This window comes from Castor canadensis, chromosome 14 (assembly GCF_047511655.1).
Source record: "Castor canadensis chromosome 14, mCasCan1.hap1v2, whole genome shotgun sequence".
In the NCBI taxonomy this organism is placed as follows: Eukaryota; Metazoa; Chordata; class Mammalia; order Rodentia; family Castoridae; genus Castor; species Castor canadensis.
In genome coordinates, this window is record NC_133399.1 from 62,885,553 (window position 1) to 62,900,180 (window position 14,628).

The window sequence follows — 14,628 nt, forward strand, 5'->3', positions numbered from 1 at the left end:
CAACATACAAATAGGTAAATCCATCAAAATCATAGCAGATTTCTCAATGGAAACCTTAAAAGCAAGAAGAACATGGAGTGAGGTCTTCTGGGCACTGAATGACAATAACTTCAACCCTAGGATACTCTACCCAGCAAAACTATCATTCAAAATAGATGGAGCAATAAAAGTCTTCCATGATAAGCAGAAACTAAAACAATATATGACCACCAAGCCACCACTACAAAAGATCCTTCAAAGAATTCTGCAAACAGAAAATGAAAGCAAACAAAACCATGAAAGGACAGGTAGTACCAAACCACAAGAAAAGAAAAGGCAAGAAAGTAGAGAGTAACATTGATTCAGCTGCACACAACCAAACCCTTAAACAACAAAGACAACTATATGACAGGGATCACCACGTACTTATCAATACTAACACTGAATGTTAACAGACTTAATCCCCCCATCAAAAGACACCATTTGACAAACTGGATTAAAAAGAAAGATCCAACAATCTGTTGCTTACAGGAGACCCATCTCATTGGCAGAAACAAGCACTGGCTTAGGAGGAAAGGCTGGAAGAAGATTTACCAAGCCAACAGCCCCCCAAAACAGGCAGGAGTACCAATACTTATCTCAGACAAAGTAGGCTTCAAACCTACATTGATCAAACAAGATAAAGAAGGACATTCCATATTAATAAAAGGAGAAATACACCAAAAGGAAATAACAATTATCAACCTATATGCACCCAACATCAATGCCCAGTTTCATCAAACATACTCTAAAGGACTTAAAAACATATATAAACTCCAACACAGTGGTAGTGGGAGACCTTAATACCCCCCTATCACTAATAGATAGGTCATCCAAACAAAAAATAAATACAGAAATCCTAGAACTAAATCACACCATAGATCAAATGGACCTAGCTGATGTCTACAGAATATTTCATCCAACTTCTGCACAATATACATTCTTCTCAGCAGCCCATGAAACCTTCTCCAAAATCGATCATATCTTAGGGCACAAAGCAAGCCTCAGCAAATATAAGAAAATAGAAATAATCCCATGCTTTCTATCTGCTCACAATGCATTAAAACTAGAACTCAACAAGAAAAACAACAGTAAAAAACATGCAAGCAGTTGGAAGCTGAACAACACATTGCTAAATGATCAATGGGTCATTGATGAAATAAAAGAGGAAATTAAAAGTTTCCTGGAAGTTAATGAAAATGAAAACACAACCTATCAGAACCTATGGGACACAGCAAAGGCAGTCCTAAAGGAAAGTTTACAGCCATGAGTGCATATATTAAGAGGACAGAAAGATCTCAAAACAATGACTTAATGCTTCATCTCAAACTCCTAGAAAAACAAGAACAAGCAAATCCCAAAACAAGCAGAAGGAGAGAAATAATAAAAGTAAGGGCCGAAATCAATGAAATAGGAACCAAAAAAACCATACAAAGAACCAATGAAACAAAAAGCTGGTCCTTTGAAAAACATAAATAAGATTGACAGACCCCTGGCAAACCTGACTAAAATGAGGAGAGAAAAAACCCAAATCAGTAAAATCGTAAATGCAAACGGAGAGATAACAACAAACACCATGGAAATTCAGGAAATCATCAGAGACTACTTTGAGAACCTATATTCTTTTTTTTTTTAATTTTTATTTTTTTATTATTCATATGTGCATACAATGCTTGGGTCATTTCTCCCCCCTGCCCCCACCCCCTCCCTTACCACCCACTCTGCCCCCTCCCTCTCCCCCCACCCCCTCAATACCCAGCAGAAACTATTTTGCCCTTATTTCTAATTTTGTTGAAGAGAGAGTATAAGCAATAATAGGAAGGAACAAGGGTTTTTGCTAGTTGAGATAAGGATAGCTATACAGGGCGTTGACTCACATTAATTTCCTGTGCTTGTGTGTTACCTTCTAGGTTAATTCTTTTTGATCTAACCTTTTCTCTAGTTCCTGGTCCCCTTCTCCTATTGGTCTCAGTTGCTTTTAAGGTATCTGCTTTAGTTTCTCTGCGTTGAGGGCAACAAATGCTAATTTTTTAGGTGTCTTACCTATCCTCACCCCTCCCTTGTGTGCTAAAGCTTTTATCATGTGATCAAAGTCCAATCCCCTTGTTGTGTTTGCCCTTGATCTAATGTCCGCATTAGAAAATCACCTGTTTAAAGCAGTGGGATTAAGGTTTAACATATTAATTTTGGGACGATACAAACATTCAGACCATAGCAACCAGTAAAACCCAAACCTCAGGTATCTTTCTGTTGCGTTTAACTAAACTCTGGACAGGGCTGACTTTGTGCTCCAGTCCCAACAGTGTGAGAAGCCGTTTCCTGTAACTTAAGAGGGTCTTTCTTTCTAGAGGAGCTTTCTCTTGAGTTTTTTTCTCTTTGGTGGTACTGGGGTTTGAACTTAGAACCTTACTATTTGCTAAGCACGCGCTCCACCACTTGAGCGTCTCTGCCAGCCCTAGAGCGGCTTTCATGGAGAACTTTGCAGAAGAATTTTTGGGGCGGGTTCTGTCCTCTGGTCCGCTGCGCCCAGACGCATGGGTGAGGGGCATCCGGATATTCTTTGAAGCCTGGTCTCGCTGGCTTTCAAACAGGGCATCCGTGAAAGCCTGGATCCAGGATCTCTCGGCCTGAACGCGGCCGGGGATCCGGGTGGCGGCCTCTGCCGATCCGTGACGGCCTTCCCGGGTCTTCCCGGGAGTCAGGCAGGCCGAAGAGAAAGCGCCGAGCGGCCGGGCGGCCGGGAGCCTCGGGCACCGCGGCGGGGTGGGTGCCGCGCTCCGGGTCTTTTCGCCGAGGACCGTGGCGTGGTGGGGGCTGGGTCTTGATCCCGAAAAAGAAAAAAACCAGAGACCTTCCTGGCGCCGGTGAGCCTAGGACGCGCCTTCTGGACCCCTGCCCGGGAGACCGCCCCTCTGTGCCGCGCAGGGAGGGAGTGGAAGGGAGATGGAGTTGCGCGTCTCTTCTGCGAACGTGGAACGCTTGGGTAGCGCTTTCCCAGGCCGCGGCCCGGGCTTTCTCCAGTCCGGCTGCTGAGACAGCACAGGTGGCCGGCAGCATCCGGGAGAACGTGCGAGGTCCCCGCGCACCCCTGCGCTCGCCGCCGCCTCGGGGAGGATCTCGGCTCCTCCTGCTGCCTGCGGGGTCCGCGGTGCTTCATGGTGCCTCCCGGTGCGGGGGCCCCGTGCCTCGGTGGGTGGTCAGTTGCATCTTCTCCGGGAGTTACTTGTTGCTGGAGGTTCGTGCCAAACTGGGTAACAATTCTGACTTTCCAGCTCTGGGAAACTCTGTGTATTTAGTGCAGAACATTCTTGGGAGAGCGTCCAGAATAGTAGACTAGTTATCCACACGCAAGCCATTTCTCCGATGTTTTTGTACTTAAGCCTCAGTCGTCGAATTTTCTCCTGCTTGCAAGCTAGAGGCAGTGTTGTAGCATTGGATGATCATTAAGGTCTATTCAGAATTTGAAATTGCTGTAATAACTGATTGGCTAGCTTTCTGCTAGATGGCAGTGTGTGATAGCGTATGGAACCCAACCCCGACTGTCATTGTGTGACGATGCTCATCTTTTACTCAATGAGAAAAAAGTAGAACGTTTTCAAGTTCTATCTTACAAATGGGACATTTTTGAGAAAGAATATTTTAAAAATTTTGTTTTAATCGTTTTTACATTTACTTACATGTATATAAATTGTTGTAGCCACCTAATCCCCCACCCCACCCCCAAAACAAATTTAAATTAGGGTTAAATTTAGAAAATAAGGCAAAAGGATATTGTTTGAACAAACAATAATGATACTCATGTATGTATAACAATTGTTTACATGCAGAACCTATATTTAAATCTTTCCTTTTTCTTTTTTCTTTTCTTTCTTTTTTTGAGACAGGATCTTTCTGTGTAACCCAAGCTGGCCTTGAACTCAGTCCTCCTGCTCAGTCTCTGGATTGTTGGGATTACAGGTACGCACCACCACAACTGGCTTTATTTAAATGTTTATATTTGGAATGTAAAGAGTTGATTTCAGCAAGAAATGCAACATCTTACTCAGCTATCAACATTCTACAATAAACATTTGTAATAGCGTTCCTGAACATGGGTTTTCAAAAATTAAAAAAAAATTAAGTTCATGTTTATTCACAATGTTTTACAGATACTTTTTTCTTTAAAAAAAATTTCAGTTTTCAGGAGGAATTGTTGAAATATTAAAAAGGAAATTGGGTCAGAGGTATAGCTCAGTGTAGGTATACAAGCTTAGTATGCTTGAGGCCCCAAATTCTATCCCTAGCATTGAAAAAAAAATCCTAAATTTGTGATATGCAAATTTTTTTGTTTTATATTTCCAGAAAGCTGCATTTGTGATGTCTAGCATTGTCTTGTTTTCTCTTTGCTGGATTAATCTTTCTATGGAGAGCTTTTGCTTCTGAGCACCATAGCACCATAGCACCATAGCTGTCTTCCAGGATGGCACCAGGATTGTCTGGTGGCCAATTGTCTCCAGACATGTGAAACACTAGCCATGTTCTGTGTTACTTAGCTAGTTCCTCATTTATGATTATGTAAATGATAAAAGTAGAGGGATTTTCATTCGGATCTGCCAGATAGGAAAATTGTCACAAAGTAACCTATAAGCCCTTCTTGGATAAAGAATAGTTATGAAGAAAAAGAAATAATTCAGATCTGCCAGATAGGAAAATTGTCACAAAGTAACCTAGAAGCCCTTCTTTGATAAAGAATAGTTATGAAGAAAAAGAAGTAGGAAAAAAGATGAAGAATCCCTGCTTCTTGAGGTGTTGCCTTAGTTCTTAGTGTGATTCATGAAGTTCACAGTCTTGTGCTTCCAACTGGGGCTTTATACCAGTGAGAGGTTGTGATATTTGCACTACATAATTGAGTGCTCCAGCATGTGTCTGGGCTGTAAGGATGTAAGACTGTCCTCCCTGTCTGCAGTAGAAATGTAAAGGTGTTCTGACTAACCTTCTCTCCCATTATTCACTGGAATGATTCATATGAACTTTCTGCCTTACTAGCCTTGGTCTTGCCTGAAATGTATGCTTGGTTGGAACGAATGAGTTTCCCAAATAGAAAGCTTTAACCCAAAGGCTTCCTAACATAAAAATAAATGGTCAAAATAGGAAGTCTGTTTAAAAAGAGTGAGGAACACACAAACCAAGTAAATGCTAATAAAATTGGGTAAAAGTGAAAACTATAGCCATCCTGTCATCATCAGATGCCTGAGTGGCACCCGCAGGCACTGAGGAAGTCTGCAAATGAATAAGTAAGCCAGCTCATCAGTGTTCCACAGCCCTTTTCTATGCACTATGAAGCATCTTTACCAAGTTTCCTAAAATCCTCCAGCTTCTTGCTTTCCCTCCGTTGCTGTGGTAGAAATAAGCAGAAGATGATGTGAATCTTTTTCCTGACTTGGTCTTGGCAGGGATAAAACTTCCAAAGCAGTCAACTTCCAAACTCTCGGATAATGGCTAGATGTTGCAGGTTGGCATGAGAGTGCAGAATAGGAAGCCACATTCCAGGAACAGCAGGAACAAAGGCTCCCTGAGGGTGAGATCAGGAAAGGGAGCTAGAGAAGTAAGGAGGGGTCCACCCTAACTTATTTTTAAGCTAACAGAATTTGATCTGTATCTTGAGGTCTTTGGGAAGTCCTTGAAGGATTTTACTCAATGGTGAGATAGCCAGTCAACATTCTAGGGACATCTCTTTATAGCTGAATGGAGAAGATGAGCAGATGGAACTGGGAAGAACATCAGTATTAGGCTTTTTTTTTTTTTTTTTTTTTTTGCAGTACTGGGGCTTGAACTCAGGGCCTTCACCTTGAGCCACTCCACCAGCCTTATTTTTGTGTTGGGTATTTTTGAGATAGAACTGTTTGCCTGGGCTGGCTTCAAACCAGTATCTTCCTGATCTCTGCCTCCTGAGTAGCTAGGATTACAGGCATGAGCCACCTGCGCCCGGCAATATTGAGCTGTGAGAGTAACCATGAATAAGGAGTCTTAATGAGGCATAATTGAAGAGTTAGTTAAAAGTACCTGGGGCATAGTAGCCCAAGTGGTAGAGTGCCTACCCAGCAAGAGTGAGGTCCTGAGTTCAAACCCCAGTACTGCCAAGAAAAAACAAACAAAAAACCCCAGAAACTCTAGCTGAGTGACCAGTGGCTCATGCCTGTAATCCTAGCTACTCAAGAGGCAGAGATCAGGAGGATTTAGATTCGGAGCCAACCAGACAAATAGTTCTCGACACTCTATCTCAAAAAATCCTATCACACGGCTGGCTGAGTGGTTCAAGTGGTAGAGCATCTGCGTAGCAAGCATGAGGACCTGAGTTCAAACCCCAGGGCCACCAAAAAAAAAAATCCTATCACACACACGCAAAAAGAGGTTGGTGGAGTGCCTCAACGTGTAGGCCCTGAGTTCAAAACCCCAGTACCGTTAAAAAAAAACAAAACCCCAAAACTAATACCCTATAAGCCTACTACCTCATCTGTTTCCAAGGATAGTCACCATTTGAGGGTGTTCCGGAGGCTTATATGTTATAAAGTGATACCACCTCTTGAGAGAGTCACACATATTTGAGAGTTACTCATTGGTGTGAATGTTTGATGATTAGATTTCTTTTGAAAGATTCCTGGTATTAGCTCAGTTAAGAGTCACTTGTCAAACCAGTTGATTCCCAGCTACTAGAGGAGAATGGAGTAAAGGAGTCTTCCTCAGCTTCCTGCCTTCTTACCTCTTTCCTGCTGTCTGGGCAGCAGGTGGCCAGCTCTGCGTAGTGGACAGCAGCTCTGCAATACATTGCAGAAGCTCAGCTCCTAGGTCAAGAGGATGGTTAGCGAGAGTCCATTTCAGACGTTATCCATTGTGGTCATCTGAACACACATGTTGCTGTGTCACAGAAAAGCATATTCTGGGAGCATTCTTTTGTAGGACCCACAGGCAATGGTGAAACAACAGGGAGCTTCCCTCTTGCAATACTGTTGAATTGGAGCTTGGTGTTCTTTATGAGACTCTCTGTCTCACCAGTTGGGAGACTGCTGACTTGATGACAGACTCCTTGTAATTAATAGATGTACTAGATTGACTTACTGTTGTAAATGTACCCTGAGGTCTGGCTGATTGCTGCATGCCGTGAATCACTGTAGTGGGATCCATTCTGTAGTCATGGGTCGTTTCACCACAGCTTGCTGCCTGAGACCCCACTACACATCTGGCTTTGGGAATATAGCCTAAGTTGAGATTCTGTGGATGCAGGGGAATTTGTCATTTTAAATTCTTCTGTTGTAGTGATACAGCCATGTAAAGTTTTTCTCTTCCCACTTCTTTTCCCTTCCCACTTCCCTCCCTCCCTCCTTCCCTTCCTTCCTTTTCTTCTTTCTCCTTCCTCCCTCACTCCCCTCTTTCCTCTCTTCCTCCCTCCCTCTCTCTTTCTTTCCTTCCTCTCACTGTGTAGTGCAGGGTGGTGTAGAACTCATGATCCTTCTGCCTCAGCCTCCCCAGTGCTGGGTTTGCAGGCATGTACCACCACGACTGGCCATGTAAAGATCTTACGAAGGCCCTGCAATAGATGTGAGCTGTGTGATAGATGTAAAAATAACCCTAACTCTGTCCTCAAACTCTCTCACCATCTTTTGTTTTCCTTTATTCCTGACTCTTTTGTACTCTTAACAAGTTGTCACTGTTTCCTCCATCTCTTTCCTTTCTACTGATCTTGGAGTCAGATGACCTGATTTCTTGACCCATTTCTAAAAATACAGTCCAGTTACTTAGACTCGCCAGGGAGGCTCAGTTTCCTTCTTATGAGAACTGAGAATGATAACACCTACCTTGTCTAGTTTAGAGTGGTTATAAATAAGATTCAGTGAAGTGGTCTCAACATCTTTTGAAAAATGATAGTTTTATTCCTACTTAGGTGGTAATATTATTTTAGTACCTAATCTTGGTTACATTAATTATAGCTATCATAAATTGCTTCTTCCCATGAAATAACAATTTGATAATCTTTCTTTTAGTAAGGGAATGAAATAGTAGTTAACATGTATTATTTACTCTGAATAAGCTGAGGCTTAGGAGGATTTAGTAAGGTATCCAAATGTATATTCTGCATAAGTGCTAGAACTAGAATTGGAACTTCAAATGCTAGCTCCACATTTTATGTAGCTAATAGCTACTAGCATCTACTAAGTAGGAAAGGTGCTTTCGAGGTTCTGAGAGATTTTTTTTTCTTGTGATACCAGAGTTTTAACTTGGCCTCACCTTGAGCCACTCCACCAGCCCTTTTTTGAGAAGGGTTTTTTCAAGATAGGGTCTTGAGAACTATTTGCCCTGACTGATTTCAAATCCCAATTCTCCTTAACTCTGCCTCCCAAGTAGCTAGGATTATAGCTGTGAGCCACCAGTGCCCAGCTTCTTAGAGATTTTTGTTCTTTTGTTTGACACACCAGCTGACAGTGTTGGGCCCCGTTTAAAAAATAACAGGGACATCGTCATTTCAGGCTCAGGCTCTTTGTTCCTTAGAACTGACCTGAGCACGACCTCATCCCCAGAATGCACCATAACCTGGGTATGAACCCTCCTCTGGAATGCACCATCTCAGCCCTGGTCCAATCATAATTGAGCAAAGCAGGCATTTGCTTAAGGTGACCAAATAAGGAATAACTCTAGCCACATTCCTCATGGCCAAGACACAGTGGAGTAAAAACCAATCCCAATATGCCAAGACCCCCCTTACCTGAATAACGTACAATCTGTTCACCCCCAGGATGGGAAGTCCTGCCTCCTGCCCTTCCCCAATAAAAACCCTGTCGGGGTGAGGCTCGGGGCTCTCTGTGCAAATCTGCTGTGTCGGTGAGGTCGGAGAGCCCAAGCTTAAGTCCGAATAAAGGCTCTTTGTTTTTGCATGCGACTTCGGACTCCTGAGTGGTCTTTTGGGGGTCTCACGATCTGGGCACAACATTTGGAGGCTCGTCTGGGATCCCCAAGACCCCCAGGACCCCCAATTCGTGGAGCCTGACGCCGGTTGGTAAATGTCCTATTTCTGTGAGATGTCTGTTCTGAGTGTCGGGCCCTGTTAGGATAGCCTGCAGGTGGGCTAGGTGGACACGCTGGAAGACCCCAGGCTGTGGGACTCGGGAGATGTCCCGAGCCCACCGGACCGGGATTGGATCCCATTGGTTAAGTTGAGGAGATGAAGCGGGTCGTGCCCGCGGAACGGCGAGAGGCCATCGTCTCATTTTCACTTTTGCCTTAAGGTGCCAGGGAATATTGTTTCTGTGTGCATAGTCTCAGTGTTCATTGTTGTGTGTGTGACTTATATGACTTTAGAAATGGGACAGACGCAGGTGATGCCTCTCAGTTTATTTTCAGACTACTTTTCAGATGTCAGAGCTTGAGCTAGGGAACAAGGACTAGAAATTAAAAAAAGCAGACTCTATTCTTTGCAGGAATGAATGGCCAACATTCGGCGTCGGATGGCCACCAGAGGGCACACTAGACCTTTCTACCATTTGCAGGACCAAAGATGCAATCTTTGGAAAGCTGGGACACCCAGACCAAGTCCCTTATATTGTGACCTGGCAAGTCTTAGTGGAAGACCCCCCTAACTGGCTCAAGTCCCTCTTGCCACCGCAGTCACTGAAACTAACTGTCTTAACTTTACAGGAAAATGAGCGATGGAAAAATGAAACTAAGCCCTCTGCCCCTGGGTCTACTGCCCCCCTCTACCCTGTCTTACAGGGTGGCACTGAGGAGCACCTCTTGTCTCTACCACCACCCTATCATTCCCCACCACTGAGGGTGGAAGCACCTGAGCCGCAGAGCCCTGGGGAAGCTGAGGCAGGCCCAACTCCTGGAGCTGGGAGTCCCCCTCATACCAGGAGAAGAGCTCAACAGGACCAGCTGAAACCATCAGCTGATTCCACAGTTCTCCTGTTACGGGCAATAGGGCCATGCAACGAAATGGGAGACTGACAAATGCAATATTGGCCCTTTGCTACCAGTGACCTTTATAATTGGAAATTACAAACACCAAAGTTTTCTGAAAAACCTCAGGGCCTTATTGATCTTTTAGACTCTGTCCTATTCACCTACCAGCCTACCTGGGATGACTGTCAGCAGTTATTGCAGATTCTGTTTACAACCAAGGAAAGAGAGAATCCAGGCGGAAGCCTGCAAGTTGGTTCCCGGGGATGACGGCAATCCAACCTCCAACCAAGCCAAAATCAATGAGGGCTTCCCCTTGACCAGACCCAATTGGGACTGTGACAGGGCAGAAGGTAAGGAGAGGCTCCGGATCTACCGCCAGGCTCTAATGGGGGGTTTCTGAGAGGCTGCTAGGTGGCCCACTAATTTGGCCAAGGTAAGCAATGTACAACAAGACAAGGCTGAATCGCCAGCGGCCTTCTTGGAACGGGTACTAGAGGCATACTGTACTTATACTCTTATGAACCCGGAAGCACCTGAAAATAAGAATGCAGTTATTTTAACATTTGTAAATCAGTCAGCCCCCGACATAAGGTGTAAACTGCAGAAGTTGGACAGGTTAGCTGACAGGTCTCTACAGGAACTCCTGGCAGTGGCTGAAAAGGTTTATAACCATCGGGAAACTCCAGAGGAGAGACAGACTCGAATGATCTTGGAGGCAGGGGCAAAACAGACTCGTCAACTTGCCAAGATTCTCTTGGCCTCCACTGTGGAATTACCAGGGGACCGGGCATGTCAACTACGCCGGTTGACAGCTGACTCAGGTAAAAGAGGGCCCACAGGGGGATGCCCTAAGCTACAGAAAAACCAGTGTGCTTACTGTAGAAAGCTAGGCCACTGGATCAAAGAATGTCCTGAAAAGCTGCCTATAAAGCAAGATGATGGCGGGGGCCGAACCCGAGTTCTGGAATTAGAGGAACTAGATGACTAGTGGGGACGGAGTTCGGACCCCCTCCCTGAACCTAGGGTAATTCTTAAAATGGAGGGGACACCTGTAAGTTTTCTCGTGGACACGGGTGCTCAACACTCGGTCTTGACAAGGCCACAAGGAAAGCTGTCACAAAAAAGGTCTTGGGTGCAGGGGGCAACTGGTATGAACCAATACCCATGGACTATCCGAAGAATAGTGGAACTGGGCACGGGCCGGGTATCCCACTCATTTATGGTCATACCAGAATGCCCCTCTCCACTCTTAGGGAGGGACTTACTTACTAAAATAGGAGCCCGTATTTACTTTGACTCAGGAGAAACTCATGTAACTAATAGGGAGGACGACCCATCCATGTGTTGACCCTCCATTTGGCGGATGAATACAGCTTACATCCAAGACCTACTCCCCTGTTGGGAGTAGAAATGTCTGAATGGCTGCAGAAACATCCAACTGTATGGGCTGAAACTGGAGGCATGGGATTTGCAGCACATCGCACTCCCATATGGGTGGAATTAAAGCCTGGGGCTTCACTGGCTAGGGTCAAACAGTACCCAATGTCCCTTGAAGCCTGAAAAGGGATTACCCCTCATGTCTGACGCCTCCGAGAACAAGGTGTTTTAATAACTTGCCATTCTGCATGGAACACTGCCTTATTAGCTGTAAAAAACCCAACTCCAATGACTACCGGCCAGTTCAAGACTTAAGAGAAGTCAACAAGCGGGCCATGGACATACACCCCACAGTGCCTAACCCTTATACGCTCCTGAGCTCTTTGTCCCCCTCCAGAACTTGGTATACAGTCTTAGATTTAAAAGATGCCTTCTTCAGCCTCCCCTTATCGGAACCAAGCCAGCCACTCTTTGCTTTTGAGTGGCAAGACCAGGGGGAAGGATTCAACGGACAGCTCACCTGGACCAGACTGCCCCAAGGGTTCAAAAACTCACCAACCATCTTTGATGAAGCCCTTCATGAAACCTGAGTATCAGGTAAAACACTCCCAACTCACCTTGTTACAATATGTTGGTGACATCCTGATAGCTACAGACAGCCTCTCAGAATGCAGACAAGGGACAGAGGACTTATTGGTTATTCTAGGAGACCTCGGTTACTGAGTCTCCACAAAAAAAGCCCAGATATGTAAAAAAGAGGTAATCTACTTGGGCTACATTCTTAAAGATGGACAGAGATGGCTCACAGAGGCCAGGAAAGAGACAGTGCTTAAGATACCCACTCCTACTACCAGAAGGACAGTCCTAGAATTAATAATATCAGCTGGCTTCTGCCGCCTCTGGATACCCAATTTTGCAGAGATGGCCCAACCTCTATATGAGGTTACCAAGGAAAGTGAGCCCTTTACATGGACCGAAGACCAAGAAAAGGCCTTCGCTGAAATAAAACAGGCCCTGCTGTCGGTCCCTGCTCTAGGACTTCCTGATATTACTAAGCCATTTCATCTCTTCGTAGATGAAAGAAAAGGCATAGCTAAGGGGGTACTAACGCAGACTCTAGGGCCCTGGAATAGGCTGGTGGCATACTTCTCCAAGAAATTGGATCCAGTGGCTACCGGCTGGCCTCCTTGCCTGTGAATTATTGCGGTGACTGCCCTATTAGTCAAGGATGCAGATAAATTAACATTGGGACAGAAGTTATTTGTCACCACCCCTCATACTATAGAGGGGATCTTAAGACAGCCACCTGACAGATGGATGAGTAATGCCCGAATGACCCATTATCAAAGCTTGCTTCTCAATCCCCCATGTGTCCACTTCCTCCCAAGTACAACTCTCAATCTGGCCACCTTGCTGCCTGATCCAGACCTAGAAGCTCCCTTACATGATTGTGCGGGGATCCTGAGCCAAGCTCATGGGCTCAGAAAAGATCTGACTGACCAACTGCTCTCAGATGCTGAGATCACTTGGTTCACAGATGGCAGCAGCTTCATTCGGGATGGACAAAGGTATGCAGGGGCAGCAGTAGTGACAGAATCTGAAGTAATATGGGCAGCCGCTCTTGCTGTGGGAACATCAGCCCAAAGAGCAGGGCTGATAGCCCTAACCAAGGCCCTCGAACTGGGCAAAGATAAAAAGCTCAATGTGTACACTGATAGCCGATATGCTTTTGCCACGGCACATGTACATGGGGCCATATACCAAGACAGAGGATTACTCATGGCAGAAGGAAAAACTATTAAAAATAAACAGGAGATCCTGGATCTGCTGGCCGCTTTATGCCTGCCAAAAAAATTGGTCATTATCCATTGCCCTGGGCACCAAAAAGCAGAAACGCCCATAGCCCGAGAAAACCGAAAGGCAGACCAAACAGCCAGAGAGGTAGCCTTACAAACCGCCACAGTCCTGACTACTCAGCTACCCGATCCAGGGTCACCAGCGCTGCCAGATCAGCCCCACTATTCTCAAGAAGACTTGAGGTCAATCCATATGCTACCTGTAACCAAAAAATTAACAATTGGTGGTATATGGGAGACCACAAGATAATTTTGCCTGGTGACCTAGCTGAAAACCACCTCCACCACATCCACCGGACCACCCATTTGGGGACTCAGAAGACAGAAGACCTACTAAGAAACACCCACCTGAAGGTGCTCAACCTTAGGCCACTCAATGACTCAATTGTCACCAAATGCCTCAGCTGCAAGCTAACCAACACGAAAAGTGTGCCTAAGGGACAGGGGACTCGACTAAGGGGCTCCAAACCAGGAGCCCATTGGGAGATGGATTTCACAGAAATAAAACCTGGTAAATATGGCTATAAATACCTCCTAGTTTTGGTAGATACTTTTTCAGGATGGACTGAGGCATTCCCCACCAAGCATGAGATTGCACAAATGGTTGCAAAAAAACTGCTGGAAGACATCCTACCGAGGTATGGTATGCCAGCGCTCCTGAACTCTGACAATGGACCGGCCTTTGCTTCTCAGGTAACTCAAGAGTTAGCCAAGACACTGGGGGCAAAATGGAAATTACACTGTACGTATAGACCCCAGAGTTCGGGGCAGGTAGAAAGAACGAATAGAACCCTAAAAGAGACCCTTACCAAATTAACCATGGAGACTGGCGGGGACTGGGTGGCTCTTCTTCCCTTTGCCGTATATCAGGTGCGGAATTCACCCTATCAGTTAGGATTAACCCCTTATGAAATTCTGTTCGGGAGACCTCCTCCCATCTTACCTAACCTGAAGGCTGAGTTGATTGCTGAATTTGATAACTGACAATTGCTTGATTCTTTAGAAGCCGTAGCACAAGCTCACAAGGATATATGGCCTCATTTAAAGGCTATCTACGAGGCTGCTCCTCCTCCTACCCCGCATAACTACCGACCGGGAGACTGGGTCTATGTGCGCAGACACCGCCAGAAAAACCTTGAACCACGCTGGAAAGGACCATAAATCATGCTTCTAACCACACCGATGGCTCTTAAAGTCAACGGGATCGCCATCTGGATTCATCACACCCACATTCGGCTTGCAGATCCCCACGATCGACTGGAGGATTATACTTCACAATGGAGGTTCAACAAAGATATGGACAGTCCCCTCAAACTGAAGCTGTGCCGTTCTTGATAGTTATCCTAACACTTATTACAACTGTATGTACTGCTCCCCTTAACCCTCATCAACCCCTTAACCTCACTTGGCTAGTCAACAGAGACTTCTACGGGAGAAATCTTGGCCC

The 14,628-nt window shown here is 45.2% G+C and overlaps 1 protein-coding gene across 9 annotated transcripts in view; it reads left to right on the forward strand.

Moving 5' to 3' along the window:
- Nucleotides 1-2,751: 2,751 nt before the first annotated feature.
- The window catches only part of Fut10 (fucosyltransferase 10), a 190,576-nt gene continuing 178,699 nt past the window's right edge, over nucleotides 2,752-14,628 (forward strand). For 6 of the 9 annotated variants that reach the window (XR_012441445.1, XR_012441444.1, XR_012441443.1 and 3 more), the window contains exon 1: nucleotides 14,449-14,542. The gene's annotated coding sequence lies outside the window, so the exon portion shown is untranslated. Of the gene's footprint in view, nucleotides 2,883-3,085; nucleotides 3,208-10,169; nucleotides 10,299-14,448; nucleotides 14,543-14,628 lie in introns of those variants that run through there. The other 3 variants (XM_020161666.2, XM_074054665.1, XM_074054662.1) reach the window with 3 other exon arrangements.